General features: G+C 40.8%; 1 protein-coding gene across 4 annotated transcripts in view; it reads left to right on the forward strand.

Annotated features, from left to right (window-relative positions):
• The first annotated feature begins 2,208 nt into the window (after positions 1–2,208).
• The window catches only part of ADD1 (adducin 1), a 72,756-nt gene continuing 48,136 nt past the window's right edge, over positions 2,209–26,828 (forward strand). For all 4 annotated transcript variants that reach the window (XM_059817389.1, XM_059817390.1, XM_059817392.1 and 1 more), the window contains exon 1: positions 2,209–2,282. The gene's annotated coding sequence lies outside the window, so the exon portion shown is untranslated. The remainder of the gene's footprint in view (positions 2,283–26,828) is intronic.

A 26,828-nucleotide genomic window follows, 5' to 3' on the forward strand; every position in this document is an offset into this window, starting at 1 on the left:
GATTAGCCAGGTGAAACAATACCTTCTCTGGCCTCATGATTATGGGATATGATGCAAGGGGCAGGGAGGAAGGCTGGAAAGGGACAGGGGCAACCTGTGACCTTGAGCAGGTCTCAGGGTAGGACAGCAGAAGAGACGGGTGAAGGAATGGCGCTCTTCTGCAGCATTTCACCATTAGAGCGAACAGCCCCGATGATAAAATGTATCCTTTGATCATCCTAAACTGCTTGTAACACCGTACCTGGTAGTTACACAAACACTTTAAGCCAGCACTGCTAGTGGAAGAAATGACCCTGCCTTCCCCCAGGCCCTGGGCACTGCTCCCGTCCTCAGCGTCCCCCTCTGTCTTGGCACTGCTGGTCTTACAGCCATGCACTGAGCTGGAGAGGAAAACCATTCATTTTAAAACAAAGCAGTATTTTTTTTTCTGAGTTAGTTTTAGCATGGATCCATTCTCCCATTTACTTTACCAGACAAGAAGAAAGAGAGCTTTATGTGTTGAATGCCACGGTGAGGAAAGGGAAGAGAGGTAAGTAAGGTGCCAAGATGAAGGAGAGTTTTGACAGATAGTCATCTACAGAACAAGGGGAAGACAATACGTGAGGCAGGTGGCTGGACCCTGCAGATGCGGAGCACCTACAGATCTCATGGATTAGGCTTTGAACAAGGACAAAAGCATGCTATCTGGTATGTAGACACATTCACTGGGTGTAACAGGGTTCAGCACTAGATAGGTGAAGTGACTTTAATGTTTTAGGCTTACAGCAACAGTTCTTATAAAAAAAGTTCAGACATGATTTGCTAATTATTAGTAATTACACTAACACGTGTCCTGTTGTGGGATGTTTTTGATTAGGCAGATCTATGTCCAGTAGCATCTTCTTGTCAGATGTGCCATAATCATTCTGTGTCATCACTTGACAACTAAACCACCATTTTTGGTGGTTGAATTCACATACAAGTTTATGTATATGTCTATGGCCTGTTTTTCCATTCCGAACAGTGAACAAATGAAGATTAATTGCCAGAAAGCGTGAACTAGGTAAGTGGAGTGTGTTTCCTTGGTGGACGTGGTTGGTGCAGGCTAGATTCCTCCCATATTCCAAGGGAAAGATGTTTATAGCTCCTGAAGGCACCCATCAGGTTCTGCTAGCAGGAGTCTATTTTCCTTCTGATGGTGTGGATAACTTGGGGAGAAGAGTTTAGTGTTTCTGAAAGCGTGTTCCCAGACCCCCAACTCTTCATTCGACCCGAGGCAGACACTATTCTATACAACAGTTTCCATAAAGAAGTGTAAGGCAGCAGTCTTAAAATTACATAGAAGTTATAGTAAAAATGTACAGAATATAAGGATAGCTAACAGAACAACTTTTCAGTGGTGCTTTATTTGCAGTGACTAACAGACTGTGGGGTTATACTAGCCACACAGCTCTTCAAAAGATTGAGAAGCTCTAAAGGGATGATTTATAAAGATCTACTCAGGCCTCCTATATACAAGCTATACAATATACCTGCACCCTTCCTGAATCAAGTCTACAACTTCTCATTAGACTGGAATTTAACATCCGGAGGATATTCGACTGACTTCAATACCTTCAGCTTTGACAGATGTCTCTAACCCTCACCAACGCAGTTCTCAAGTTTGACTCCGCTCACCGGGTATCTGCGTTTCTGGATCGATCTTGACCTGCTTTGAGCTTCCAGCGATTAGATATCGTCACTGCTGTGTGTTAAAGAACCCGTTACCGTAACGCCTCCCTGGCAATTACTTGGTTTCTCCCTATCTCTCAGCCTGCTGTAAGATAAGCTTGCCAGACGACGCGCTGCTCCTTCCTAAAGGGATCCAGCTCCACAAGACACCCCTTCCCCGCGCCGGGGGGCTCTTCTCGGCCTCTGCCCCGTCGTTCGGGAATCAGCCAAGGCTTCCCGGAGCCTCCCGGCCCGTGAAGCGCGACCCCGACTGAAGCATCCCACTTCCAGAGGCGCCGACACCGCTCCCCGCTATCCCCCTCACGCGCCTCCCGCCGGCCAATGGGAGAGCCGCTTAGTCGCCGAGCGTGCGCCCTCCAATGGGCGGCGCGGTTATTGGCCTGCGGCCTCGGGAAGCCGCACCCTGTCAGGTGGGGGCTGGGGCCGCTCGGTGCCTGTGGGGGAGGAGGGAGCGGAGCGGCGGGAGGCGGAGCTGGGGCCAGCGGCGGCGGGCGCAGCCTCGTCAGGGGGACCGTCTGCAGCGGCCCCTTCTTTCCCGCTCCCTCGTGCCGCCCTTTCTCATCTGTCCTCGGGTGAGCGCTGCCGCGGAGGGCTACGGGGGTGGCGGGAGGCGCGGGAGTGGCGCCGCCGGTAACGGTCCGGGGGGAGGCGGGGGGGGGGGGGGCAGAGGATTGCGGGGGGCGCGCGCAGCAGAGGGGTGCAGCCGTTAACGGTCCTGGGCGGGGGGCGCAGCCGTTGGCGGCGGGCGGGCTGCGAGGGCGAGGCGGGCGCTGCGGGGAGGGGAGGCGGGGGGAGGCGAGGCGAGGCTGGGGCGCAGACGCTGGAACCAGCCTGCTTAGCCCGGGGCGGCGGAGAGGAGAGGAGAGGGGAGGGGGTTGTTGTCTCTGCCTGGAAAACAAGCGGCGGGCGGGTGGGGGTGTGTGTGGAAAAAACAGCTGCCCGCTGCTCGCAGGGTGCCTGCGGTGAGGGGCTGGGGCGGGGAAGGAGGGTTTCGGGTCTCTGGGGCGGCGGAGTGAGGTAGTCTCCAGCCGCTGAATGGGATGGCGCGGTGGGGGCTGAGCTGCGGGGGCGGCTCGGGGCTGGAGGGGCAGCCGCCTGTCCGCCCTCTCGGGAGAGGCGCTCCCCCTGCCCGTGCCCACCGCGGTGAGCGAGGCGGGATGCTCCTGCTGCTGTTGCCGCCGCAGGAGGCGGCTGCTCAGCGTTTAAATCTCCATTGCACCCAAGCGATGCGTCTGCTGGCTCTTCCCCCACCGCCCTTCTGCTTCACCTGGCCCCTTCTGGGCTGCGAGGTGACCTGCTGATTATGCTTGGCAAAATGCGGGCATTAGAGTGTCCAAATAGTCGTCCGCAGAGGACGCAGGAACGAAGGAGGAGATGTGATGCGTTTGTGCGGTGTTATTGATTGGCGGGGTACCAGCAGCAGCAGACGGGCAGTTGTTTTGTTTCCTCTGCTGGGAGGGGTGTCTATATTTTAGCATTTCCAGTGTCTGCTTTTGATACAAAATGTCACGTGTCTTTCTGCACATAATTACTCCACAGTCTCTATGCTGCTTTTAAGGTTGATTGTTAAGCTATGTTGGCTTTAGGTAAAACTAGCAATTAGGGAGGGGGAAAATCCAGTCAAGCTGGAAAAATATCTATGGCTGTACTGAGATAGGGGGCTAGGAATAGCACTGGATTTAAATCTTTCATGAGATACTGCTGTAGCTCAATGATATAAGCTCATTGGTGGTTGTTTTATGTTTCTTTTATGTTTTTTTTTTTTCTCTCTGCTTTTTGGAAAGTTGCTGTAGATCATAACATTGTCATATACCAAAAGTATTCTGTTTTCTTGTATGGTGACTTATGTCTTTATATGGAGCTTTACAAAACATGTCTACCTTCAGCTTATGAATTCTCAAACTGCAATTACTGCTGGATAATTTCTGTATGCTTTGCTGAAAGCTACAGGTATCTCTGTGCACACAGGCTATTTACGGCTCTGGGTTCTTGTAACATGATTGAATGTGCCAACAGACTAGTTGGCATTTCGTAACTGCCACAAATTTTTTCTTTTTGTTACAGAATAAATAATTCATTTTTAAAATAAAGAAATACAAACTATTTCTAAAATAGGCTTCCATTTTTCTTTATTAAATCGATTGATGTAACAATCTTGTGCCTCATTAAGGAAATATTCTTTTTAGAGCTGTTGTATAATAAGTGAGAAAAAACTCAGCTATGGACTGCCTTTTTAATTCTGGAGCAGGTGGCTTTGGTATTTCTTTATATTCAGTAAGCAGATTTGATGTGATCATGTAAAAATAGTCTTAAGGAAACATAATGTTCTTTGCAGTTTGCCTCAATTACAAAATTTAAACTTGGTGGTTTTCTTGGGAGAGTTGTCAGGAAGAGACAATTGCAAGCTTTTACATCTTCACTGTAGCAAGATAATATCTGCATTACTATGTTTGCATGTTTAAGTATCTTGTAGTTTTACTGGAGTTCTGTTTTACATATGAGGTTCCACACTGAGGATACTGCTTTTTAGCCAAAAACTGTTGTTTTGCCTGAATGTTTTCTTTTTATGGTTGGCTATTATAAAGTGGTGTGAGAAATCTGAACGTTTGTGCTTCATCTGAAACAAGCACTTTTGCTAGCATGTTGTGCCAGTAAGTTCATTAGAGTATGGTATGGTTCACTAATGCTGTAGAGTGAAGAAGGTCATTTACTGAATCAGTATTTTTCTGTGACAGTTCCTTTTAGATGTCTCCAACAGAAAATCACTCAACTTTGTTCTCATTCTTTGAGAATCATCAATATTAAATGTTATTTTGCATGTATGGAATTGGATCATTTGATGAGATTACGTGGACAAACCCATTTGAGCACTGGGAGACTTACACAGGAGTAAGGATAAAGGTACTTCTGCCCCACTCAAGTCTCAGTTTTTGAAGGGTAGCTTCGCAGCATGAAGTGCTTTTAACAAACCTCCTCATCCAACATTCTGTGACTTGCTATAGGAGGAAGAAACTGAATTTTGAAGTAGCCAATTTTGTTATTAAACAGAATAAAATATTACAACTGGAGGTTTCAAACTAGGAGAAGGATGCTTAGCATGTTGATTGCTAGTAAGCATACAACTTCTATGTGACAAGTGCTTTCCAACTCTGAGGAGGCTAGAAAGTAAATCTTGTATGCACTGCTTTTCTGAGTTGTAGAAACAGTTTTCTTAATTATTTAAGAACTGTAGCAGTGGTGAATAGTGAGTAATTTGTAAACCCCAAACTCTTCTATGCAAATGAGCCAGTCCTGCTTTGAGGGAAAAAATCATAGTAACAAAACCTGCCCCTACTTCTATGAAGCAGAGTATATCAGAGAAGAGTTACTTCTATTGTGCAGTGAGGACAGCTGAAGCATGAGGACATGAAGTAAAAAATAATGCTAAATTTCTGATTTTGATGGCTTTTAAATTAGAATTTACTCTTGGACCATGCTGCATGGCAGAAAGCAATCTCTGAAATAGCACTGTATTAGTAATTCATACCGTAACTAAATATTTCTTAGACACTTTTAGAGTGATAGGTGCTTTATATTTAAAAAGTGTTTGTGAGTAGATATGAATGTAAGTTTAAACTGTTGATTCTGTTGTGCAGGTCATTTGACGTCTGCTGAGGAACTTATCTAAAACTCTTATGTTAAATTATAGATCTTCTATATTAACAGATTCAAAAGCAGCAGGTATTTTTTTAAAGTTGTAGAAGCTCCTAGATTACCCGAGTTTAGCAATTTTCATTCATATCATTTAATCAGCTTTCTCAGGGGAATAGGAAAACATAACCGAGTCTTGCCACTTTTTCAGCATTTCTCCTCAGAAGTACTCCTTTTTGGTAGTGCTGAGAACAGTAGCTGTACAAACCTGCCAGTGAAGAAAGCTGTGAAGTGTGAATCATGTAAACCAGTTTATTTCCTGAGGAAAGCTTCTTTTCATTAGAGGTAATAATGGTTATACAGAGATTTTGATCTATGATAATTTTACTTTAAAATTACCCTTTTCTATGGTTACTTTTCCTATAATTTTAAAGTAGTGTGTGTACAATAACAGGGTTCTGTAGTAATTTAATGGAATATTTAACATAGCTTTATGATAACATCTGTTATCATGTCCGTAAGCATCTGTTGTTTATTGAGAATAATCTTGATAATCTTTAGTCAAATTGAGGCACATAATTGGTTTCTTTCCTCACCAGTCAGAGGATGTTGTTTACTGTAGTCTTGTCAGTTCAGAAATTTTAGTGGTTAGTAGTTGCAGAAGTTTTAAGTGCAGAGACTCCAGGAAAGACCGTTTTTAGAACTACTGCTTTTTCAAATCAGGTATAAGCTGAGATAATGTCATTTGTCATGAGGGCTCTGGTTTAACATTCTAGCCAACAGGCCTGGTCTTGAATAAAGTTTAAGTATTGCTGCTACTCTGGAGAATTTTAAAGTCTAACTGTTCTTCTTTTCAGGGCAAATTAAGTTTTAGTGTAGAGATTGATTTGAATAACTGCTACCAGTCAGGCTGGCTGACCAGCATGTATGCTTTCTGGCTTTGCTGGATTGAATCTTTGACCGTTAAGAAGAAACTGAAAATGTCGTCCTTGAAGGCGTAGCCAAACAAGAGTAACAACTTCTTCAGCACCTTCCCAACTTCCTCCTTTTGACCTTGCTTATTAGATTGCATTTTGAGAAACGATCTCTGCCTGCTCTGTTGGCTACAGGTATTATTCAGTGAAAGAGCAACGTTTCAACCTCAGATCAGTTGCGTTAGCAAGCGGGACATCAAGAGATTTTTTCACTATCACGTATTTATTTGAGTGGTTTTCCCTGCAGATTAATTAAAAATTTACATACATGAAAGCTTATTTCAGTTCAGTTTTAAAACTGGGATGTTAAAAGCTAATCTTCAAAACTGAGATGTGGAGTTGCCATGCTCTTCAGACTAATCAAATATTCCTTTGCATTTTTAATTGACTAACTTACTGGGTTTTGTCCTTTAAAAGTATTGATTTTTACACCTTATGTTATGTATGGTTTTCAGGTCTTGACTCATGAAATCTGAAAAGATAGGGAGTAAAATATTTTAGAGTTTTGAGTCTTTCTTCCGTATACCGAATTGAATTGCTGAAAAGGGGTCATGGAAATAATGAACAGTAAATGCAGTTAATCAGTAACACTTTATGGTATCTTTGATACTTTCACATCAAATAAGTAGATGAATGTTAAGTTGTGGTACATCTATGCACTGAAGATTAGAGGGAAATCAAATTACTGTACCTGAGATACTCTAGCTTTTTGTTTGGAACCAGTAAACATGTAAAAGCAACTTTGGACAAAAAACCTGTAGTTTCACTTGCAGCCAGAGAAACTTATTTTAGTTTATTTTGGGTTTGGTTTTGGTTTGTATGGTTTGTATGTACAAACTTCAAATTCCTGTTGTGGTGCTTTTTATCGCTGTCTTGTTTCAGATCTTGAATCTTGAGAGGTCTGATACACTATTTCAGCTTCATTATAGCTAATGCCAGATTAAACCAGCAAGTGTCTGGGAAAACCTTGACCCATGAAGATTCTTTTGTGGGGTTTTTTTGCTTGGTTGTGTTTTGTTGGTTTTTTGTCTTGGTGGGGTTTTTTTGTTCTTGTTCTGTACTACTGAGCATAAAGTTACTGTTCCTGCATTGTGGCTGTGGAGGTGAAGGATAAGCTGTACTTTGAGTTTAGTTTTAACAGATGAAACAATTCCCTTAGGTATTGTCTCTACAAAATATTGATGAAAATCTATAAAGTTATGTATGCATGTGAAACATCCATTCCATCTAAAATTCAGCAAAATGAGACATTGCTGCTGTTGTGCATTAACTGAGAGATGCAGTATACTTTTTTTTTCTCTGAAAAATCTTGTCTAACGTAGCTTTGCATAATCTTGAATCAACACAGGTTAAAGTATTCCAAAATTAAAGGGACTTATTTTATTTTTTCTCTTCAACTTCTGAACCTATTAGCTATGTTCAGCTAAACTTAACAGGAGAATGGTGACTTCAGACACAGAAAGTTTCTGCCAGTAATGTGATAATCTGAGCCCCAAACTTGTGCCCCCACTAAGAGAGGGACATGGCTCCTGATTTGTTTTAAGAAGCAGGAGCATCTGGCTGTGTGGCTGTTACGCCCTTGCCTGCCAGTCAATGTATGGGTAGCTCCAAACCAGTCGCAGTGTATTTTGCTACTTGTGTGGGTGGACCTCAGGTGAAGAAAGGAGTAAGGATGGACTCACGCAGGATATAGCGGGGAACATGAGGACTTGGGGTAAAAAAGGATAAATAGGGAAGCATAGGAGTCTTTAGTTGATAGGAAATCATGTTTCATTGGCTCTGTCATCTGTCTCTAGGTGCTTTCAGTTACTGAAAAGTTTTTTGCAATTTTCAGGTAAAATTCTACACAACTAAAGGGTTGCTTTATTTTTAAATGTCACTTCAATTTTCTGTATGATTTGAATAACAGATTCAGTGTAAAGCACAAGATTCTATTTTGATTCCAAAGTAGCTTTTCTTTCCTTACTGTGGATATCATTTCTAAGCCTACTGGTATATATAGCAAGGTGTGGGTTGTTTTGGTTTTTTTTTTCACTTTAAGCCCTCTCGGACTTAAAGTAAAATATATTTAGATGGTAGATTTTCAAAGATATTGTGGTAATTTTGGTTATAACTGATAACTAGGAAGCATTTCAGAACAATTTTATGTCTTTTATGAATGAATTAAGGATGAAGATGTCCAGAAAGTGGTGTTCAATTTTCTAAGTTATTTTTCATAAAGTGTTGGTGGCCAGAAGTATACAGTAAAAATTTATTTGGTTATGTAGAACATTTGCGGTACAGTATTAAATTATTTTGGAATCTATTAATAGGACGGAAAAATAAATTAATTATCTTGGATGTTTGCTTAGATCTCAACTGTATATATGAAATTAATCTTTTTTTTATTTCCTGTTTGCTTATGTAGGGATTTAGGCAAAAAGTTAGTAAATTCTTCAGAGCTTTCCCAAAGCAAGTGAATCATACATGGTTTGGATGGAGAGGGAGATAAAATATATATGCTTAATCTAAGGGAAAGCTATTATGTCTTTTATGTGTCAAGTAAAGGGGGTGGATTTCTGTGCCTTGGACTCAGAGAGGACCATCCTCTTGTTCTCTTTGATTGCTGCTACTTGTAACTGAATGTCTGCCTGTGTGTTTATCCCACTTTACTGTCAATCTACTTTAGAACCTGCGCTAATCTTGGTGCTGCTGAGTTATACGGATCATCTTAGACTGAGCTGCTTGCCTCTCTCTTGGAAGGAGAGGATGTTTGTGATTGCAGCATAGGGTAAGGATTTTGACAGGTGGGACGTCCACTTCTGGATCTGCTATAGTCTTTATTGTTGATGTAGGACACTTTCTTTGACTCAGTTCCAGTCTGTTAATGGAAATGTTGATTTAAGGACAAGAAAACCCCAGTTAAGGTGACTATACCCTTGTTTCACAGTTGCGGAATGGTAGTTCTTCCAGTATCCTCCCGTTTTCTCTTGCTGCAGCAACTTGGGGAGGAGCCAAGAGCAGAGAACACAGTGAACAATGTGCTGCACAAATTGGAGGAAGGTAGTCTCTCAAACTGTCCTCTGTCCTGCCCAGCCACCAGAAAATAAAGAGCATTTTGGCAGCTGGTCAACGAAAGCCAGAAGTGGTGAACAGAAGGCTGGGAAGCATAGTTAAAATCTGAATGTCAGCCAGAAAAGCTGGACTGAGGCAGTCTTGCAAATTATGAGGGCAGCCTTATTAATTGAACGTTCTGGCTGGTGGAAAAGTTGCCTGAGGCTTAGTCTTTATGGGTCAATACTTACCACTAAAGTGGGGAGACACCCCTCCACGCCTCAAGCAAAGCTCACAGTGTCAGAAATGAACCTTTGTAGCTGCATTTGCCACTTCAGCTGCATGTTTTATGCATTTGGGTTCCTATCTAATGTGAGTGCACTTAAAAGTATTGAAATAGCTGGTCTCACAAAAAAACTCAGACTGCTATTTTTCTTGCTCTTTTTTCAGTCATTAACATAAGTATGATATTTATTGATACTGGAATGGTGTCCATTATGCTAATTATTTTTAAGCATTTGTTAAACAACCCCAAAATACAAAGAATGCTACAGATTGCACAATGAAGAGAGATGTGAGTAATTAGTTACTTAGGATAACCTGGGTTTGTTTTTCATAATGTCACCTTTTTAAAGAGCTTAAGCGTATTTTTGCATACCCTGGTTTTCAGGGCATTAAGTCATTACTGTGTTCACATATGTTGTTGAGATACGTTAGTTCTATAATCACCGAACTATATTTTCGGGAATTCATTACACCTCCAAGTCAAATGGGAGCACATTATTGCACATTTTCAGTAGTGTAGCTGCTGGAGTCACTGAGTTAAGAATGAGACAGATTTCAAATGCCTCTTTTTCTTTGCAGATGTTTAATCAGGACTAGACACCTTCTTAAATAAGACTATTTGTCATCAGTTATTGATTTGACGACCTGTTGTGATACCAAATATTTAATGGTAGAAGGAAAAGGTGAGGTCAGTCAGTCTGAAATTTTGTATTTGCTACTTTACTTCTTGTATTACAGTTTTTGCTTGTTTAATTTAATCCTTAATTTGATGTGTTAATCATTAATGAATAGGATAAATTCAGTTCATTTGATTGAAACTCAAATCTAAATTTATTCTTTCAAGGACTTGATGATCTGAGAGAGTAATCTGGTAGTTTTCCCCTCCCTCCTCTCTGTTGCTATAGTAATCCTAAATTTGAACCTTGTTTCTGCAGTCTTTTTTTTCCCTTCAAGTAAGTTTTGTAATAGCTGTGCAGTGTGTTCTCAAACCAAAATATTGATAATACAGGTTTTGTTGTTACTTTTTTTTATTTGGATGTAACATCTGAGGTAAAGCTGAAATTTAGCAGCCTTAACTTGACTTCTCTTTCTCTAGCTCTGGGGAGACCTTGTGGCATTAATCTTTTTATTCATGTTTTAGGCATACGTCATTTAGGGGGGAAAAAACAGCAAACAAAGGCCCAACTAAAGCAAAAAAAGACCCAAACCTCTCTCTGAGTTTTGTGGAAAGCTGTTAATAATTATAATTATAAAAGTGAACATTCAAATTGTAAAGGCTGTAACTTAGTTTAGTGCTCAAATGTTCCTGCGATTCCAGTTTTACAGCAATGTTCAGGGCTTATTTGATGAGGTGCTTTCAGCTACTTCTGTCATGGCTGAACTTCTGACACAGCAATAAATGCAGGTAATTCTGGCAACTGTGTATAATATTTGTGGTCTTACCAAACTGATTATTTTTTTTCATATACAGTAAAGTGGAGATGCAAGATCTAACAAGGTTAATAGCAAATTGAGGAGGAGCATCAAGAGTAAGCAGAAAAACTAAAAAATGCTAATCACCTGTCTTGTCAGGAAGCATGGGGACAATGAAAGAAGACTAAAAATATTTTAGATATGGGTGAAAGACTACATGAAAAGTTTGCCTTAATTTTCAATGAAGACAGTTTTGAACACACACACGCACGCGCACGCACACACACACACGCAAATAGATCTTACCAAAGGGAGGTTATAAAAATTATTTCCATAAAGATCAAGTCGAACTTCGAGGGTGAAGATCAGTGGGACTACGTAATATTTACTCTGGAATTTTGAAGTAGGTGGTCTGTGTGATTAGAGGCTCAGGTGCAAGAGTTGTTATTAAATACCAAGGCTATTGGGTGGTTGGTGAGCCACAAAAATAGTCACTATGTTTAGAGAAAAAGGTGGTTCAGGATAGTTATTGCATTATTAGTGTGACGTTAATATCCAGGGATTTGTTTAAATTTAGAAAGAGAAGCTATCCTATATGGAGGTAAGGGGAAGATGGGGTAAGAAGTGATACAGCTCTTAACAGAGGAAGACTTTGTCAGAAAAATCTTAACGGTTCTTTTTATAAGTTATCTGACTTTTTGGAGAGGATGCGTGGTTAGAGCTGACCTCTTTTGACTTAGGAGTCATATAATGTGTATTATGATTCCGTGCAAAAACTAGGATCATGTTTCTGTGAAAATTGATTTAAGATGGTGACAGCATGTGTTGAGTATGGATAGAACTGGATGACCAGAAGATGATGTATTGGAAGTATGTTAGAGGTGGAATTGTCAAGGGTAACTTTCAAGATTTAGTATTTTCATTAAAAACATTGATGCATTCCTAATTCTTACGCCAGTCTCGTGTTTTCTCATCAGATGTCAAGTGTCATCAATACAAAAGGTTTTGCACAGAATGAAGTTGAGACCTTAGGATATGAGCAGTAGAAAAAGGAGTCATATTTAATAGCATTTAAAAAATGAAGATGATCTTACAGCACTTCACAGATAACTAACCTATCGAAGCAACTGTGAAAAGTATTAGGATAACAAGTATACGGTTGTTGCCTCACTAATACTTTTCATTAAAGAAGTGACTGACTTTTTCTGGTACTGGTGAAAGCTCATCTGGAATGTTGTGTCTAATTCCTATCACTCCCCATCAAGTAAAAAGGGCGTTTGGACTGGAAGAGGTACAGGGACTGATTCCTAAAATGACTAAGGGAGTGGAGAATTTGCTCGGGGGGGAGGGGAGTCAAAGAATATGTATTGTTTGATCTGGGAAAACAAAGCATGAAAGAGGCTGCTCTTCATGAAAATGAGTGAAACAACACAGGTGGGTAAAAAGAGCTTCTTAAGCTCAAGGTATGAGAACAAATGGGTATAAACTATCCAAGAATAAACCTAGTCTGGAAATTAGAAAAGATGGTTCCTAAGCAACAGAGGCATAGAAGTCTGCAACAGCCTTCCCTTAGGAGTAGTGGAATAAGGCTGTCTTTAAGATGGAGCTGGTTAGCTTATATAAGGAGGAGGAGGGGATATAACACGTAGTTTTCCACAGTACCTTGGGATTTGAACTCCTTGACCCAGAATATGTTTGTTCCCATGATTCCTGTCTTGTTAGTCAAATATATACAGTAACTTGACCAGGTACTGTCCAGAGACTGGTAGGTACATAGGTGGTCTGTTTCTTGGACAAATAGACCAGTTACATTCTGAGGTATATAAATACTTGTATCAAGGGATAATAAATATTAGACAAGTAGGATGTTTCAAATACTGTTTTATGTAATATGCCACATTGTATCTTATGTAGTGGATATATATAAAGGGTTTTGCATTACAAAATCCCAAATCAACACAGAATAATTTAACAGATTAAATAATGAGCCCTGTATTGTTTTCTTCTCATGCTGTCCTGTGTGACTGAAGGAAGCTGGCCACATGTGTGCAGCTATGTCATTGACTTCATATTTCTCTGAGCTGTTTTAAAAAAAATAAATTGGTGCAAGCTGAAGGGTTGATGTGGTGAAAACCCTGTATACCATGTTCATAGAATCATTTAGGTTGGAAAAGACCATTAAGATCATCAAGTCCAACTGTAAACCTAACCCTGCCAAGTCCACCACTAAACCATGTCCCTGAGTGCCGCATCCACTGTCTTTTAAACACCTCCAGGGATGGTGACTCAACCACCTCCCTGGGCAGCCTGTTCCAATGCCTGACAACCCTTTCAGTGAAGAAATTTTTCCTAATATCTGGTCTAAACTTACCCTGATGCAACTTGAGGCCATTTCCTCTTGTCCTATCACTTGTCACTTAGGAGAAGAGACCCAACACCCTGCAGGTGTCAACAACCTCCTTTCAGGTAGTTGTAGAGAGCGATAAGGTCTCCCCTCAGCCTCCTCTTCTCCAGACTGAACAACCCCAGCTCTCTCAACTGCTCCTCATAAGGCTTGTGCTCCAGACCCCTCACCAGCTTTGTCGCCCTTCTCTGGACATGCTCCAGCACTTCAATGTCTTTCTTGTAGTGAGGAGCCCAAAACTGAACACAGTACTTGGGGGGTGGCCTCACCAGTGCCAAGTACAGGGGGACAATCACTTCCCTAGTCCTGCTGGCCACGCTGTTTCTGATACAAGCCAAGATGCTGTTGGCCGCCTTGGCCATGTGGGCACACTGCTGGCTCATATTCAGCCGGTTGTTGTTCAACACCTCCAGGTCCTTTTCCGCCGGGCAGCTTTTCAGCCACTCATCCCCAAGCCTGTAACGTTGCATGGGGTTGTTGTGACCCAAGTACAAGACCCGGCACTTGGCCTTGTTGAACCTCATACAATTGGCCTGGGCCCATCGATCCAGCCTGTCCAGATCCCTCTGCAGAGCCTTCCTCCCTTTAAGCAGGTCAACAGTCCAGCCCAACTTGGTGTTGTCTGCAAACTTGCTGAGGGAGCACTCGAGCCCTTCATCCAGATCATTGATAAAGATATTAAACAAGACTTATCCCAATACTGAGCCCTGGGGAACACCACTTATCACCAGCCGCCAACTGGATTTACCTCCATTTACCACAACCCTTTGGGCCCAGCCATCCAGCCACTTTTTTTACCCAGCGAAGAGTGCGCCCATCCAAGCCATGAGCAGTCTGTTTCTCCAGGAGAATGGAGTGGGAAACAGTGTCAAAGGCTTTAGTAAAGTCTAGGTAGACTATATCCACAGCCTTTCCCTCATCCAGTAAGTGGGTCACTTTGTCATAGAAGGAGATCAGGTTAGTCAAGCAGGACCTGCCTTTTATAAACCCATGCTGACTGGGCCTGATCACCTGGTTGTCCAATACGTGCCACATGATAGCAGTCAAGATGATCTGCTCCATAGCCTTCCCCGGCACTGAGGTCTGACTAACAGGCCTGTAGTTCCCTGGATCCTCCTTCTGGCCCTTCTTGTAGATGGGTGTCACATTTGCTAACCTCCAGTCCACTGAGACCTCCCCGGTTAGCCAGGACTGCTGGTAGATGATGGAAAGTGGCTTGGTGAGCTCTTCCGCCAGCTCCCTCAGTACCTTTGGCTGGATCCCATCTGGTCCCATAGACTTGTGGGTGTCTAAGTGGTGTAGCAGGTTGCTAACCATTTCCCCTTGGATTGCGGGGGCTTCGTTCTGCTCCGCGTCCCTATCTTCCAGCTCAGGGGGCTAGGTCTTACTAGTAAAGACTGAGGCAAAAAAGGCATTAAGTACCTCAGCCTTTTCCTCATCCTTTTGTCACTATGTTTCCCCCCACGTCCAGTAAGGGATGAAGATTCTCCTCAGTCCTCCTTTTGTTGCTAAGGTAATTATAGAAACATTTTTTGTTGTTTATTATGGCCATCGCCAGGTTAAGTTCTAGTTGGGCTTTGGCCCTTCTAATTTTCTCCCTGTAAAACCTCACAGCATCCTTGTAGTCCTCCCAAGTTGCCTGCCCCTTCTTCCAGAGATCATAAACTCTCTTCTTTTTCCTGAGTTCCACCCAAAGCTCTCTCTTCAGCCAGTCTGGTCTTCTTCCCCGCCGGCTCGTCTTTTGGCACGTGGGGTCAGCCTGCTCCTGTGCCTTTAAGACTTCCTTCTTGAAGAGTGTCCAGCCTTCCTGGACTCCTTTGCCCTTCAAGACTGCCTCCCAAGGGACTCTGTCCACCAGGCTCCTAAACAGGCTGAAGTCAGCCCTCCAGAAGTCCAAGGTAGCAGTTCTGTTGACCCCCCTCTTTACTTCTCTGACAATTGAAAACTCTATCATTTCATGATCACTGTGCCCACGATGGCCTCCCACCGTCACATCCCCCACAAGGCCTTCTCTGTTCACAAATAACAGGTCCAGTGGGGCACCTTCCCTAGTTGGCCCACTCACCGGCTGTGTCAGGAAGTCATCTTTCACACACTCCAGGAACCTCCTGGACTGTTTCCTCTGCTGTATTGTATTTCCAGCAGACACCTGGTAAGTTGAAGTCCCCCACAAGAACAAGGGCTAACAATCATGAGATTTCTCCCAGCTGCTTATAGAATATTTTGACTGTCTTCTCATCCTGATTGAGTGGTCCCAGACTCCCACCATGGTATCTGCCTTGTTGGCTTTCCCCCTGATTCTTACCCACAGACACTCAGCCCTATCATCACTGTTGTTAACCTCTAGACAGTCAAAACACTCCTTGATGTACAGGGCTACCCCACTGCCTCTCCTTCCTTGCCTGTCCCTTCTGAAGAGTTTGTAGCCATCCAGTGGAGCACTCCAGTTGTGTGAGTCGTCCCACCATGTTTCCATGATGGCCACTATATCATGGTTTCCCTGCTGGACAATGGCTTCCAGCTCCTCCTGTTTGTTGCCCATGCTGCGTGCATTGATACAGATGCACTTTAGTTGGGCTATTGATCCTGCCACCTTTTTTGAGAGGAGAAGCCCTAATTCCTATGTGACTGATCTCAGGTGCTTCCCTGGTTTCTAGCACGTCAACAACCCCTATGTCTTTGCTGCCGCATAGGTCCCCATCTTCTACCTCCGCTGAGATGTCACTCCAAAGTTCCTTGCCAGCACACCTCCCCTCAAACACTGGCTTGCCACCCCCAGACTTATCATCAGTGAGCCTGATTTTACCCCTTTCCCACTTCAAATCTAGTTTAAAGCTCTTTCAATGAGCCCTGCTAACTCCTGCACCAGGATCCTTCTCCCCTTCAGAGACAGGCATTCCCGCCTGCTAGCAGCAGGCCTGGTGCTGTATAGAGTGACCCATGATCAAAGAACCCAAAATTCTGGTGGTGACACCACTGTCAGAGCCAGGTATTGATCAGCTGGCTCTTCCTGTTTCTTCCCTCGTCATTCCCTGCCAGTGGAAGGATGGAGGAGAATGCCACTTGTGTTCCCGATCCCCTGACGAGTCGTCCCAAGGCCCTGAAGTCTCTCTTGATTGCCCTTGGACTTCTTGTTGCAACTTCATCGCTGCCTACCTGAAGAATCAATAATGGATAATAGTCTGAGGGCCGTACCACGGTAGGAAGTTTTCTTGTCACGTCTGTAACCCGGTCCCCAGGGAGGCAGCAGACTTCCCTAAGAAGTGGGTCTGGCCTGCATATTGGGCCTTCTGTTCCCCTCAGGAGAGAGTCCCCTATGACAGTGATCTGTCTTTTTTTCTTTATGGAAGCAGTTTTTACGCAGGGTGTAGGCTGGCTTAGCTTTGGTGACTCCTCCAAGCTAGGTGAACCCTCGTCCTCGTCATTGTTTCATTCCACTTGCAGAGCCTCATACCTATTACGCAAGAGGACATGGAAGGTGGGGTATGTTGCTCTGTATTTCCCTGCTGTTCCTGTATATTGCTTTGAGACTGTCCATCTAATAAACTTGGAATGTAATTTTTTGAGGATGCATTATGCTTGTGTTTGCACTAATGAGAGAGACTCCCATATCTCTGCATAATAGAAGATTGGTGGTTTTAAAGGAGACTTGACAAAGAAAAGGGTTCTACTGCCTTCTCCCTGACAGAAAGACACTAATTGGCAAATTGGGGAATTAATGTTGCCTGAGGTTACAATATTTTTCTAATTAATTCAATTGTTATGACATGTTACATCATGCTTTAATTCCTGCTGAGGTATTTCAGACCCAGGAGGGAACCTGTAAATGCTCATTTGTGGAATTGTTTCGTCTATATCAGTAGTGTAAGTTACTGGATATGTTTTTTTTATACGAACAGAGAGAGAGGCAGAAATACAGTATGTGCTTTATATTTTTCTGTTCTCTAACTCTGCCTTACTTATGCTTTTTTGCAAATGTTTATCTAGAAAGCTTCATTTTTTGAAGCAAGTTCAAGCATGGAAAGTAGTTTGGTTAGGGCTGGATAGAAATTTAATGATGTTTGAAAGGTTCCTTCCTGACTGTGCTTAATGTGTATTATTGACTTCCCTTCAGCTGTTAGTTGAATATCCTGTTGATTTTAGGTATAAATAATTGCTAAAGCAGTGTCTAGCCCTATCTGTGTGCTTTAAATAGGATGTGTTTTCTTTATTCTCAAGTTTAACAGTATTTTAATGTTTTCAGAACTAAGTAGAAGACCGAGAACTAGATCTTATTCCCTTAAATTGCTGTATTCACACATAATGTTTAATATGAATGGTTAATACGTAGGCATAACATCAGTGACTTAAATGGCACTTTGCACACATTTAAGTGTTAATGTTAGCTAAGTTATGTCCCAAAGTGGAATTTTTTGGGAAAAATGCTTGACGCCTATTATTTTGAAAGCTGGCAAAGAATAGTTAATACTTTAGAGCTTCTGGAAGTGTTCGCTATTATATGAATATTTATTAAATGGTATTTAATCGGCTTTATTATTTAGACATTCTGTCTTGTAATTTACTGTTAAGTATGTGTGAACTAGAGACAGTCTCATGTAATAAAAGGAAAAAAAAATCCCATTTAAATCTCAAACTGTTTGGCAATGGTCTCCAATAAGTGGATGACTTAGCAGATGTCATCTAAAGCTCTTGCAATGAGAATATATTTACGAATACTGGTATTCTGAAAGAATGTATGGGCAGTAAGAAAACTGTTTATTATTTTGACCTTTTTGTTCTTAAAGTATGTTTTTTCAGCTAGACTGTATAGGATTTGTCAAGGTAACTGAAGAAGTGTCAGATTAAAGTAAATAATGTTATAACCTTTGAGTGACAGAAATAATAGAAATAATTACTGAAAAGCCAAGCATTTTTGTTTTTTTCCTAATTTGCTTTATGAATATGACACCGGAAGCTTATCAGTTTCCCCCTTCTGGTGAACAAGGTAATTTGTTAACTGAAAATACACTATTAAACATTGGAGAGAAGAAAAAGCTTTCTGGATTTATATGTGTTTTTAAATATATTATTTTTAATTCATTTATCTGTCAGAATTGAAACTGAGTATTGCTCAGTTGTCTTAAATTGAAATAATCTTTTATTATGTGGTCTAGAATAGCATCCCCTGCAGATGTGGCCTGTGCTATAGCTAGTTCTGAAAGGGATGCACTCAATATATAATACAGGAATAAATTATATTCCTACATAACAGGAATAATTTACATTTTCAGCAGCATATTCAGATCTGGCAGTTTGGTTTCTTATTTCATATGAGAGTCACGGCCGTTATTTTAAATACTGCATCATGTTCATTGGTGACATGCTTTTTTTGGTAAGTGTTCTTAGAGGTACATTTTTCATGTTGGCACTGTGCCTCATAAACACATAAAATCTAAATTGTCTTATAAAGTGAAGATGCATGTTGACATGCTGTTTGATCTTTGGAGGATAAATCAGAAAAATCTTACTTCCCACTCTTCCCCCCCAAAGAAGAGTGAGTGTATATCCTTTCTAAAACTTGTTGGATTAAGATTAGTTTCCCTGTGAAAAATGTTAAGGAATAGTTGGTGCAGACAGTAGCACCTGCACAGAACAAATTTGAAACAAGGAGATACGGTACAATGACTAGATAATGGGCTGTTCAGATTTTGTTACCATTAATTTCTTCCTATATTATTAAAGGGCTAGAAAATGGAAACAAATTAAATTTGAGGTAACAGTCTTGTATAGGGTGCTTGAGACTGGAGGAGAGCAAGGAACTTGAGGATAACATAGAGAAAGATCGGAGATAAGGTTGATAATGGACTCATAAATAAGAATAATTTAAGCTAGTGAGTTATATTGCTATTGTGTGTCATTGAACATCTTCATAAAACCATCTGATTTTTCGTGATGTTCATAGAAGTGCATGAGATTAAAGGGAGGGGGGGAAAAAACTTATTTAAAATATTTCCTGTTCATTGTTAGCTGATCTCTGAAATTCTGTAGCAAGGTCTGGTACTAATAGGAAAGAAAATAGTGGGCAAGTATGAGGCAGGAGGGAAAGTTGAAGTCTGTTTAGTTTAGAGAAAGCAGATGAGAAAAATAAATTGAAGTAGAATAGAAAAATAAATTGATACTGTAAGGTCTGAAGCAGTTTTAAAAATCTGCATTATATTACACAGGGGATTTCTCTAGGATTTTTTACACATAGTATGTTTAAAACACTGTTTTTAAAAAGTCACGTTCTGTATTAGCCCATGGGACTTACTGCTGTGAGGTATTGTTATGGTCAAGAGTTTAGCATAGTGCAAAGTAAGATTACACATTCTATATCAGTTATACAAGGAATGTTGTATGTAATTTTTTTCATGGTATAAAGCATAAGTCAATAAATTGCTGCAAATGAGTGTGTGTGTGTGTTACACTGTTCTTAAAACTGCACACTGGCCATGGTTAATCAGGATATTTGAAGAGTTAAACCACTAGTTTGACTGAGTTTGGCAACTCTTCCCTTTTAGACAAAGTTTTGGCATTTGCTTGTAAAACCCCAAATTGTTTTTACTCTGTCAGCTACAGAAACTCTTTGTATATGAAAGAGAATGCTACAGAATATCTTCCTTATGACATCAGGGGAGTTGACTAAATAAGCATCACACTTAATATTTGAGCATTAGAATTGTCAGACTTGTTTTGGTTTAAAAAAAAAATAAAATCTGAATCTATGAATTTCTGGCTCCAGGGGAGCTGAAGTTGAATGGCCTATACAGACTGCATATATCTTGTGTGGGGACTTCTGGGAGAGACATGATAGAATATGTTAGTGTCTGGATATGCATGCAAAGGTAACATTTTAATGTTAAAAATGGGATAGTAAATGTAATTTATCATGTGGCCCTGTAGAATACATTTTTGTAGGATTTCTGTTGGATTTCATAAGCTTCATTGGATGCTTTGTTACTGAACAACTCCAACAAAGTGGGAATTGCTTGTGGCCTAATACACTTTTAAGTAAGCAGACATGTTAGATCCTATTGAAATCCCTTACAGGCAGGAGCTTCTGTTGAACAGATCTGATTGCACGTTTGGATGGGGGGGCTTGTTTACAAATTACATACCCTAGTCTGTTATCCAGCTCACAGCACGACCACAACAAACAGTTGTGTAGGCTCAGCAATGTAGCAGGCACCATGTGGGAATAACTGTCAAGGAAGAGTTTGAAAATAATGTTGTGCTCCTGAGAAAGCATGATATACTTACAAAATAAGGAAACAAAGAGTAGATGTGTCTACATATAAAATAATACTGTTGTAAGAACAAATACCACAATACAGCTCTAATGCAAGTGATTATTGTTTTCATTTCACACAGTTGTTTTGCCCATCTCCTTGGAGAGCTGCTTACCAACTTCAAAGGTTTTGTTGAGATCAGTTGGACTTCACATGGACAGAAACTGCTGGCATGTATCCGACTGCATGCTGTTTGGGAAATCACTGTAAAAGCTGGGTTTAGAATTCTGGCTTTGAATACTGCACTGTGTTTTGCAATTTCTGGTTCCAGTAGCCTTTCAGTGAACTTGAAAGAACTGTACATACGTATTTCAGCAATAAAATAGTGGCAGTAGGGTTTCTAGAAAGAGTTCATTTTACACCTTGAGTCAGGAATAAAAGTACTTTGACAGTGTTGTATGGATTATTTGGGGTAGTTCATCCTGGAGAAGAGAAGGCTCTGAGGAGACCTTGTTGCTGCCTTTCAATGCTTAAAGGGGGCTTTTAAGAAAGATGGGGACAAACTTTTTAGCAAGGCCTGTTGTGACAGGGCAAGGAGTAATGGTTTTAAACTAAAAGAGGGGAGATTTAGCCTAGATATAAGTAAGACTTTTTTTTTTTTTTCCCCCTTCGATGAGGGTGATGAAACCCTGGGCCAGGTTGCCCAGAGAGGTGGTAGATGCGCCATCCCTGGAAACATTCAAGGTCAGGTTGGACGGGGCTCTGAGCAACCTGATCTAGTTGAACGTGTCCCTGCTCATTGCAGGGGGGTTTGACTAGATGACCCTTAAAGGTCCCTTCCAACCCAAAGTATTCTATGATTATTCAGGATCCTGTCTGACTCCAGCTGATTTGACACAACTATGTATCCTTGTTGTTTATTATTTTAACTTAAATTTCTGTTTCTGGGATTATAAGCCCAATGCTAGCTAGGGATGATTTTTAGATTCTGGAGCACAAGCCTTATGATGAGTGGCTGATTCAACTGGGGTTGTTCGGTCTGCAGAGGAGGAGGCTGAGGGGAGACCTTGTCGCTCTCTACAATTACCTGAAGAGGGGTTGCAGAGAGGTGGGTGTTGGTCTCTTCTCCCAAGTGACTAGCGACAGGACAAGACGAAATGGTCTCAAGTTGCGCCAGGTGAGGTTTAGGCTGGATATTAGGAAAAATTTCTTTACTGAGAGAGTGGTGAAACACTGGAATAAGCTGTCCAGGGAGTTGGTGGAGTCACCATCCCTGGAGGTGTTCAAGGAATGTGTAGATGTGGCATTGTGGGACATGGTTTAGTGGGCATGGTGGTGTTGGTTGATGGTTGGACTTGATGATCTTACAGGTCTTTTCCAACCGTAGTGATTCTGTGAACACAGTGGGAAAGGTGTCTGATTACTACTAGGCAAACATAAGCAGGTGTACAGTGTTTTTAGAAGTTTTCTAGCTATTGGTAGTGTTGAAAGATGGAGGACATTCTGTCCATGGATAGAAGAGGAGTTGCTTGGTTAGGGATCCAGGTAAAAATCAATAATAAAGAGAATATGATAGTCAGTGGAGTTGGTTTTAGTCAATAAGAAGACAGATGTGTAGAAACATTGGGTTTTTACTATTAATCTTCAAACATTGGTCAACTAAAATAATCTTTGCCTAAAGATGTTAGTCTTTATGGATGGCTAGCGTTCGGTTTAATCTGGAAGCGTGGGTATGTGTAGAACAGGAGCCTTTCATGTTTTACATTGGGACTTGAGTTCAGTAAGTGCAGAATGTGCAGAAGCATGGTTTCAGTTTTGTTCTTTTGGTTTTAATAATGGTTTTAGTTTAGTTTTGTAAACCACTATAGCTATGCAAAACTGTTGGGACCTGCAGATACTCTGGCTGTTCAGGGCAGGTGTGTACTTCTGTCTTTACCTAATGTTTGGGGCTGAACCTTAAGAGACGACTTGTGTGCTTCGGACTGGTTCTCTCAAAGCTGTACATGTGGAAGAGCAGGAGGGAGAGCTGCTCTCTGTCCCCTTGGGTCTCAAACTGGATGGCTGGAACCAGACCCATAATGTAAATGCAGCCAGCTTGGCTTCTTTAGTGAAGGCAGCATTTATGAATGGGCCTCCTTTGTAACAGCAGAGCAGAGCACAAGTTGTTCTGTCAATTAACTAGATTGTGGTGTGCAAGGCTCTACAGCCATTCTAGTTATTGAGCAAGTATCGGGCTTGGGTTAATCCTCATCCTCCTGCAATGCAAACAGAATCTTTATGCGATGGTTTATGCACATCCTTCTGTGTTTTGTGCGTTCTGCTTTATTCTGCTGAATCTTCAGTTGAGTAACGTAACTGTCTGGAGACTAGAATGGTCCTAGTTGAGAAAGTAAGAAATAGGCCTAGTAGAAAGTGTGAGAGTGGCCATGATTGCTGGAAATGTTGATGTCTGGGCTGCTGTAGACAATTGTATTTGTGATTCTGAAAGTAACTTTATTAAAATGGCCATTAAACACTGTGTTAGCATGATTTACAGTGACTGGAGAAACTGGACTATGGCATTTCTCCCCAAATGTAATCCTGAAACCCTGTAGAACAAAGCAAATAACATCTTTTTGCCACTGTCAGGTGGGAACAATGAGAAACTCAGCTGGAAGATAAGTCCTGGGTTTGCATAATGTTAATTTATGCAGCCATATTCAGTTGTGCAATACTTGCCTGACAAGGGAGACAGCATGATCAGGAAGATGGTTTTCTCATGGTGTTTCATCTGTTACCGTGTGGGTGTGCATGACCCTTGAGGTTCACCCAGAAGTAGGAAACATGACTGCATCATTTTGGGGTGGGGAATGCATTCAGACTTCCCTGGGAAAAAGAAAAACAGAAGTGAGTTGCTCCTAAAATAGTGTTCATGAGGGTTTCTTGACATACTGTTTCCTTATGCGGAACAAACAACAATCTAATACAGGAAAATGAGTTCCAGTAAGACTTTTATCCATAGTTTGTAAGACTTTTATCCATAGTTTATATGTCTTTAATCTGTAGATTAAACTTGTCAAGAGCATTCTGAGATACAGAAAAGAGAATGCTCCTGTATTTGGTGTTGTGTAATGGGATGAACTTTGTCTTACCGTCACTTATAAGACTTCTGTGAAGGTAGTGTTAATATCCTTTATACAGGTACATATTTTAAACACCGTCCAGAAATTTTCTGTATAGGGTGGATAAAGGATGGTGTAAACCACTTTGCCTTCCTAAAATTTTTCATCTACCCAAAGAACTTAGAAATGCCAGATAAACCACCATGTAAAGGAGTTTTTTGAATTTGAATAAGCCTGGCTGTTAGCGGTCTAATTTGGAAATAGAATGACGACACATATGAGAGATTCACATTTCAAAGCTGGTTTTAGGTGCAAGTGCAGTATAAAATCTCATGTGGAAGGTTTACATCAAAATTAATACTTAAGCTTGCATTCTCCAAAGATATTTGTTTCCTCCTGCATACAGGCTTTTAAAATTCTGTTCGATTCTACTGTGTCAAAAAACTAAATTGGTCTTGTAATTTTTCCGGATTTCCGTCCTTCCCTCCCTCATCAAAACTGGGAAGTGCTATAAAAGAACTTGGGGTGCCACCTAGAAAAGCCTCAGCAGAACATGAATGAGAAAATCATGAAAAATTCAATATCTCTACTGCCTTCATCTGCCTGATTCAAGCGTACTTGAAATCTCCAGTCTTCATGTTAGCCTCTACCTCATTTATGTACTTTGATTCACTCTCTTCTAGCTCAAACTGGTAACACACCCATCAAAAACATTTGTGCTGCTTACATACGAAACTTGCTGGTTCCAGCATAATGCCTGCACACTCTCTAATCACTAGCAATTTCTGAGTTACTTGGATTCTCTGCCAGAAAATAATGGCTGAATTCATGCATCTAGTCATGAATATTCAAGTTAGTACCATCTCAAAAATCTCGACCAACCAGTCTCATAGTATTTGTGGGGCATTTGCTGTAGGATCTCCAAAGTTACAGGTATATTAATCGTGAATTCATCAAGAAATGGGAAGTTCACCTTGTGGCTCTGTTGCCAAGTGGTGGCACGCTCTGCTGCTTAGCCTCTTCATCCTTCTTTTTGTGATTTCATAATCTTTTGGAGCAGCTACACTAACTGCTTATAACTTTCTTAACATTTCCTGAAAAGCGTAAAGAAATTTACATAATTCTTGAATTTTATTATTGGGGTTTATTACATAATTTTGAGTAGCAACAAATGCTGCCAGAGCATACTTAAAATCTATGATGTCATTGCCTGACAAATCCATCAACAAAAATGGGATACTGTATAAAAAAAGACAGTTGTAGTGTATCTCTGATTCAGATAAAAATTGCATGATTAAGTATAAGCTCTTGAAAAAGGGAGGGCAGGGGGATGTTTATGTCAAATTCTCTGAAAACTAATTATCACCGTTGATGGATAGGCAAGTTAAGATTTTTTTTCAAGGCCATATACCTCAGAGCAGGAACTCAGAACAACACAAGAAGAGTTAATGAATGGGATGTCTTAGCATAACAAAAATAGACATCACTTAGTACAATCTAACATTAGTGACACTATTCCTTATTGCAATATGTAAGGAACACACTAATACTTTATTTCAGCCTGGAAAGCAAAACTGATACGCTTGTGCACTTTTAGTTTGCCCTTGCTTCAGTAAGAACGTCTTGTCTCCGAATCAGGATGTGTATGAGCTTAGATAAGAGCTGTTACAAGGTTTAATAATTTCTGATGAATGAAGAAGTTGAACTAGAGTATTTTGATTCGTGCAGTCCTTTTTGCAGAACTTTTTTATAAATCCCTAAGCTCTGTTTACACAATCAGAATAAACTGTAAAACAAAATCTGACAATTCATGTGCTTGATTTTTAGAATTTCAGTTTCTTAGTAGACTTCCTAGATTAAAAAAATAACTTCTCTGTTTACTTATTTAACTCCAGTAAGTCTAGTCTCCACACCTAGATGTCTTATGGTTAAAAACCCTACAAAATCTTTTCCTACTCCCCTCTTTAAACATTCCAGTTTCAGCCTCTTAATGAACAGTAATAGTAAATGGAAATTTTTTCCTTAGGTACAGTCTTTTCCATACTAGAGGCGAGATTGAGCAGCAGTGCCTTGGAGTCTTTGTTCATACAAGTCCATAGGCAATTCGGAGGGCTCGTGGGCATGCCACCTTCATTGTTACCGATATGTGGGGTTTGTATACTTAGACTGTAAAATGTGAAGTTGTCCTTTACAGTATGTCATAATTTCTGTGGCTGACTTGAACCCTTGAAATACAGTGCATTTAAATTTGCTCTAACATTGTCAATGCAATCATGTTTAAAGCTAAAATGACCTGATCTTTGTTTTGTTGTATCTGATCGGTTTAAGGGTTTATCCCAGGAAGTCTTCTGTTCCAGAGGGTAGTACCCAAATGAGTAAGTCAACAGATTCTTCATTCTAGGTTGAGAGATGTTTTCAGTGTTTAACCTGAATTAACTTCAAAAAAACCCCAACAAAACCCATAAAATACCTCTTATGCTTGCATGATGTGAAATCTTAATTTTAACAAGTCTAGGGCAGTGTTTTTACTATTTATGTGTAACTGAGGGGAAGAAGACTCTGTAACTACTTTTCTCTCCACTGGAATTAAGTAAAGATACAAAATGTCATCCAGTTGTTCTGGAAGAAGTTATTTTTGCAGAATAGTTCAAAGGGTTAAATGACACTGTTCTGTTCATTGCCAACGCATTTCAGAAATCTCATCCCTCGCTATTCAGTCTACATGAAAATAACTGGATCCTGGCCAAAATGGGGCCACTTCGCCTATGCACTGCTGCATTTCAGTTGATCCTTTATGCGTCATGAAACTAATATTTTAGATGTGAATACTTAAAGTTACTGAAATTTCTTGCATTTTTAAAGTATCAGGGAAGTATCTATGTTGCTGCTGAAAAATGAGTTTTAATTTCTTCTGCCATTTGTAGGAGCTTTTGTTATTCATAGCACTTTTTGAAAGCATAAATTCTGAGTGGCTTCAGCAGTGGTGAACATTAAAGATAATTTAAATTTTAAACACAAATTTTTCAGTTTT

This window comes from Gavia stellata, chromosome 5 (genome assembly GCF_030936135.1).
Source record: "Gavia stellata isolate bGavSte3 chromosome 5, bGavSte3.hap2, whole genome shotgun sequence".
Taxonomy (NCBI): Eukaryota; Metazoa; Chordata; class Aves; order Gaviiformes; family Gaviidae; genus Gavia; species Gavia stellata.